The sequence below is a fragment of the Delphinus delphis genome, chromosome 2 (assembly GCF_949987515.2).
Source record: "Delphinus delphis chromosome 2, mDelDel1.2, whole genome shotgun sequence".
Lineage (NCBI taxonomy): Eukaryota > Metazoa > Chordata > Mammalia > Artiodactyla > Delphinidae > Delphinus > Delphinus delphis.
Window position 1 is genome coordinate 147,123,896 of NC_082684.1, and position 7,145 is coordinate 147,131,040.

Here is a 7,145-nt window from a genome sequence, read left to right on the forward strand (position 1 = left end):
CCCACGTGCCGCAGAGCAACTAAGCCTGTTCACCACAACTACTGAAGCCCATGCACCTAGAGCCTGTGCTCTGCAACAAGAGAAGCCACTGCAATGAGAAGCCCACTCACCGTGACGAAGAGTAGCCCCTGCTTGCTGCAACTAGAGAAAGCCCGTGTGCAACAAAGAAGACCCAATGCAGCCAAAAATAAATAAGTAAATAAATAAGAAAATTACAGGCTAATATCAGTGATGAACATAGATGCAAAAATCCTCAACAAAATACTAGCAAACCGAAACCAACGACACATTAAAAGGATCATAAACCAAGATCAAGTGGGATTTATCCCAGAGATGCAAAGATTCTTCAATATCTGTAAATCAGTCAGTGTTGTACACAACAAATTGAAGAATAAAAGCCATATGATCATCTCAATAGACGCAGAAAAAGCTTTTGACAAAATTCAACACATATTTATGATAAAAGCTCTCTAGAAAGTGGGCATAGACAGAACCTACCTCAAGATAATAAAGGCCATATATGACAAACACCACAGCAAACATCATTCTTAATGGTGAAAAACTGAAAGCATTTCCTCTAAGATCAGGAACGAGACAAGGCTGTCCATTCTCGCCACTTTTATTCAACATAATTTTGGAAGTCTTAGCCATGGCAATCAAAGAAGAAAACGAAATAAAAAGAATCCAAATTGGAAAAGAAGTAAAATTGTCACTGTTTGCAGATGACATGATACTATCCATAGAAAATCCTAAACATGCTATTAAAAAACTACTAGAGCTCATCAATGAATTCAGTAAGGTTTCAGACTAGAAAATTAATACACAGAAATCTCTTGCATTCCTATACAATCACAGTGGAAGTTCAGAAAGAGAAATTAAGGAAACAATCCCATTCACCATTGCATCAAAAAGAATAAAATACCTGGGAGTTATTTTACCTAACCTACCTAACAAGGCAAGAGGAAACTATAAGACATTGATGAAAGAAATCAAAGACAACACAAACAAATGGAAAGATATACCATGATATCAGATTGGAAGAATGAATATTGTCAAAATGACTGTACTACCCAAGGCAATCTACAGATCCAATGCAATCCCTATCAAATTACCAATGGCAGACTGAGCTGGAGGAATCAAACATCCTGATTTCAGTCTATGCTACAAAGCTACAGTAAACAAAACAGTATAGTACTGGCACAAAACAGAAATATAGATCAATGGAACAGGATAGAAAGCTTAGAGATGAACCCACACACCTTTGGTCAATTAATCTATGACAAAGGAGGCAAGAATATACAATGGAGAAAAGACAGTCTTTTTAATAAGTGGTGCTGTGAAAACTGGACAGCTACATGTAAAAGAATGAAATGAGAACATTCCCTAACACCATATACAAAAAAACTCAAAATGGATTAAAGACCTCTTAGAGGAAAACATAGGCAGAGCACTCTGACATAAATCGAAGCAAGATCTTCTTTGATCCACCACCTAGAGTAATGAAAATCAAAACAAAAACAAACAAATGGGAACTAATTAAACCTAAAGGCTTTTGCATAGCAAAGGAAACCACAAACAAAGTGAAAACACAATCCACAGAATGGGGGAAAATATTTGCAAACTAAGCCGCCAACAATGGATTAATCTCCAAAATATACAAACAGCTCATGCAGCCCTATTTATATAAAAAAATTAAAAATAAAAAAATGGGCAGAAGATCTAAATAGACATTCCTCCAAACAAGACATACAGATGGCTAAAAAGCACATGAAAAGCTGCTCAGCACTGCTAATTATTAGAGAAATTCAAAAACTACAATGAGGTATCACCTCACACTGGTCAGAATGGATATCATCAAAAAGTTCAAAAACAATAAATGCTGGAAACATGGATGGTCCTCAAGATTGTCATACTGAGTGAAGTAAGTCAGACAGAGAAAGTGAAATATGATATCACTATATGTGGAATCAAAAAAATGATACAAACGAACTTATTTACAACAGTTACTGGGGGGAAGGGTGGGGGGAAGCGATAGTTAGGGAATTTGGGATTGACATGTATACACTTATATTTAAAATGGATAACAAAAAAGGACCTACTATATAGCACAGGGAACTCTGCTCAATATAATGTACAACCCAAATGGGAAAAGACTTTGAAAAAGAATAGATACATGTATATATGTAACTGAATCACTTTGCTATACACCTGAAACTAACACAACATTGTTAATCAACTATATTCCAATACATACAAAAAAACAACAATAAATGCTGGAGAGGGTGTGGAGAAAAGGGAAACCTCCTACACTGTTGGTGGGAATGTAAATTGGTACAATCACTATGGAGAACAGTATGGAGGTTCCTTAAAAAACTAAAGCAATCCTGGGCATATATCCAGAGAAAACCATAATTTGAAAGGATACATGCACCCTAATGTTCACTGCAGCACTATTTACAATAGCCAAGACACGGAAGCAACCTAAATGTCCACTGACAGAGGAATGGATAAAGAAGATGAGGTACATATATACAATGGAATATTACTCAGCCATAAAAAAGAGTGAAATAATGCCATTTGCAGCAAACATGGTTGGACTTAGAGATTATTATACTAAGGGAAGTAAGTCAGAGAAAGACAAATATCATATGATATCACATATATGGAATCTAAAAAAAATGATACAAATGAACTTATTTACAAAACAGAAACAGACTCACAGACATGGAAAACAAACTTATGGTTACCAAAGGGGAAACATGGGGTGGGGGGACAGATAAATTAGGAGATTGGGATTAACATACACACACTACCATAGATAAAATAGGCAATCAATAAGGACCTACTTTATAGCACAGGGAACTCTAATCAATATTCTGGAATAACCTATATGGGAAAGAATCTGAAAAAAGTATATATGTATATGTATAACTGAATCACTTAGCTGTACACCTGAAAGTAACACACAATGTAAACCAACTACAGTCCAATATAAAATAAAAATTAAATTAAAAAAAGAAATCATATCAAGCTTCCTTTCCATTCACAATGGTATGAAATTAGGAATCAATTACAAGAATCTAGAAAAAAAACCCCCACAAATATAAAGAAATTAAACAACATGCTCCAGAACAAATGGGTCAAAGAAAACAAAGGGAAATATGAAAAATATTTTGAGACAAGTGAAAATGGAAAGACAACATACCAAAACTTATGAGATGCAGCAAAAGCAGTTCAAAGAGTAAAGTTTATACAGTTTACCCTTGAACAACACACGTTTGAATGGCATGGGTCCACTTAATACATACAATTTTTTTCCAAAATTGTTGGCTCTCTGTATCCATGGGGTCCACATTTGTGGACTCAACTAACTGTGGATTGAGTACTATGTTTACAACCCACGGTTGGTTGAATCCTTGGATGCAGAATATGCAGATACAGAGGGCTGACCATGGGACTTGGGCATCTGCTCATTTTGTTATCCTCAGTCTTGGAGCCAATATCCCACTGATACTGAGGGATGACTATAGTATTAAATGCCTGCATTAAGAAAAAGCAAGATCTCAAACAACCCAATCTTACACGTAAAGGAATTAGAAAAAGGATAAACTAAGCCAAAAGTTAGAAGCAAGAAATAAAGCTCAGAGTGGAAATAAATAAATTAGAGATTAAAAAGACAATAGAAAAGATCAATGAAACTAAGACCTGGTTTTTAAAAAGATAAACAAAATAGACAAACCTTTAAATAGACTGACTAAGAAAAGATGGGATTTAAAATTATAATTGCAAGAGGAGACAAGACAACTGATACGACAAACACAATCATAAGGCAGCAAAAGCAAAAATCAACAAGTAGGTTTACATCAAACTAAAAAGCTTCTGCACAGCAAAGAAAACCATCAATAAAATGAAAAGGCAACCTACCAAATGGCAGAAAATATTTTCACATCATATGTGCAATAAGGGGTTAACATCCAAAGTATATAAAGAACTCATACAACTCAGTAGAAAAAACCTAAATAATCATATTAAAACTGTGCAGAGGATCTGACTAGACATTTCTTTAAAGATAACATACAAATGCACAACGGGTACATGAAAAGGTGCTCATTACTACTCATCCTGGAAATGCAAATCAAAATCACAATGAGATATCACTTCACACCTGTTAAAACGGCTACTATCAAAAAGACAAGAGATACGGGGCTTCCCTGGTGGTGCAGTGGTTGAGAGTCTGCCTGCTGATGCAGGGGACGTGGGTTCGTGCCCCAGTCTGGGAGGATCCCACATGCTGCGGAGCGACTGGGCCCGTGAGCCATGGCCGCTGAGCCTGCGCGTCCGGAGCCTGTGCTCCACAACGGGTGAGGCCAACAACAGTGAGAGGCCCGTGTACGGCAAAAAAAAAAAAAAAAAAAAAAAAGGACAAGAGATGGAGACCAAGATGGCAGAGTAGGAGAATGCTGGTCTCACCTCCTCTCACGAGCACATCAGAACTACAACTGCATATAGAGCAACTCTCACTGAAATTGACCAAGGAGCTAGCAGAACAGTTCTACAAGCAAGGCTGTAAAGAAAGATCCACATGTACTCGGGTAGGAAGGGAGGAAATGCAAAATAGGTGGGACTGGTACCCCTAGTGGGGGACAAAGAAGAACAGAGGGCTATCACAGGCTCAGGGATCCTCCCTGGGGAGTGAGGGGTTTGAGCCACGTATTAGGCACCCCAGCCCTGGGATATGACACTGGGAAGATGAGCCCCTTTGCTGTTTTGAAAATCAGTGTGGCTTACTGGAAGAGTGTATGAAACTGAGACTCTGATCTTGAAAAGCACATGCCTTAATTTCCTTACTCCTAGTCATAGCATGAAGCGATCAGACTGAAAACTGCCTGGGGCTCTGGTAGGCTTGCCAAGACTGCCCCAGCACACCCCCACCCAGCCCACGCCAGGCACTCGCTCCAGCCCCTCTTGCGATGGTGCTGCTCTCCACTAGGGTGGAGGCTGCTGTTGCCAAAAGAGTGAGCACACCTAGAGGGAATGGAGCCAGCTTGGACACAGCTCTGTCTCTGGCAGCAGTGGATACAGCCATTTCCAGCTTGCACATTCTGCCCATGTTGAGGAGTAAAACTAGCTCCAGGGTGGAGACCAACGTTGCCAACAGGAGTGAAACAAGCTCAGTAGTGTGGCACCAACCCCTCCGTTCCTGACCCACCCTCTAACAAAGGTGTGAACATGGGGGAAAAGTGAAACCAGCACAGAAGTACAACCCCATGCCCTCAGGCCCCAGTCACATCCCAAATCAAGGCAGAGATTGTCATCATTCCTGAAAGAAACCCAACTTCCTCAGGGGTCCTGCTCCAGCCACTTGGCCCCCGACCCTGACCCTGATAGGATGGTGATGGCCATCGAGCATAGGAGAAACCTCAGCTTGCACCTGGCTCTGGTGTTAGCCAATCCAACTCCAGCCCCCACCTCCCACAAAAGTAGTGGCTGCCAGCACATCCTGGGGTGAAAGATGCAGCTCATGCTCATTTCAGATCTAGCTCTCTCTCCAAGCCACTGGGCAAAGGCAGATGGCATACACAAGCTCTCACAGAAGGACATGCCTTCAAGACCAGGAGAAGTAACCGTTTCACATAATTTCATAGAGATAAAGTTAAACAAAATGAAAAGACAGAGGAGTATGTTTCAAATGAAAGAACAAAGAAATAACCTTTAAAAAAACCTAAGAAAACAGATAAATAATTTACCTGATAGCATTCTCATTACTATTGCTTTGAACTCTAACTGACCTGGGGAAAGAACAGATGAACACATGATAATTTTAACAAACAACTAGAAAATATAAAAAAGAACCACTCGGAGCTGAATACAGTAACTGAAATGAAAAACACACTAGAGGGAATTAAAAGGAGATTAGGTGATACAGAAGAGCACATAAGCAATCTGGAAGATTAAATAATGGAAATCACCCAATCAGCACAGTAAAAAGAAACAAATTTTAAAAAATGAGAACAGTTTAAGGGACCTCTGGGACAACATAAAACATACTAACCTGCATGTTATAGGGGTCCCAGAAGGAGAAGGAGAGGAAAAGGTGTAGAATATTATTTGATGAAATTATGGCTGAAAGCTTCCTAAACATGGAGAAGGAAACAATCCAAGAACAGGAAGCACAGAGTTCCAAACAAGATGAATCCAAAGAGATTCACATCAAGATATATCATAATTAAATGTCAAAAGTTAAAGAGAGAATTCTAAATCCAGTAAGAGAAAAACAGAGTAACATTCAAAGGAACCCCCATGAGGCTATCAGCTGAATTTTTAAGAGAACTTTGCAAGCCAGAAGGGATAGGCATGGTATATTTAAAGTGCTGAAAGGAAAAAAACCTATAACCTTGGATACTGTAGCCAGCAAGCCTATCATTCAGAATTGAAGGAGAAGCAAAGAGCTTATAAGACAAACAAAAACTAAAAGAATTCATCACCACTAAACAGACTTTACAAGAAGTGTTTAAGGGTCTTCTTTAAGTGAAAAAGAAAAGGCTACAATAAGAAATTATAGGAAGGGAAAAATCAGACTGTTTAAGGCAAATATATACTAGTGGCAGTGGATCAACCATTTAAATAAGATAGTATGATGGTTAAAAGACAAAAATTGTAAAATCAACTATAGCTAAAATAAAGTTAACAGATACACATGAAGATGTAAAATACGATATAAAAAATATAAAACGTGGGGTGGGGAGCAAAAAATGTAGAGCTTTTAGAATGTGTTTAACCTATTAAATGGCTATTAGTTTAAAGCCAGTTGATATAGTACTGGTCAATGTATATGAACTCCATGGTAACCACAAATCAAAAATCTACAATGATTTGGTAAAGTAGCAGGATACAAAATTAATGCACAGAAATCTCTGGCATTCCTATATGCTAATGATGAAAAATCTGAAAGTGAAGTCAAGAGAACACTCCCGTTTACCACTGCAACAAAAGGAATAAAATATCTAGGAATAAACCTACCTAAGGAGACAAAAGACCTGTATGCAGAAAGTTATAAGACACTGATGAAAGAAATTATAGATGATGCAAATAGATGGAGAGATATACCATGTTCTTGGATTGGAAGAATCAACATTGTGAAAATG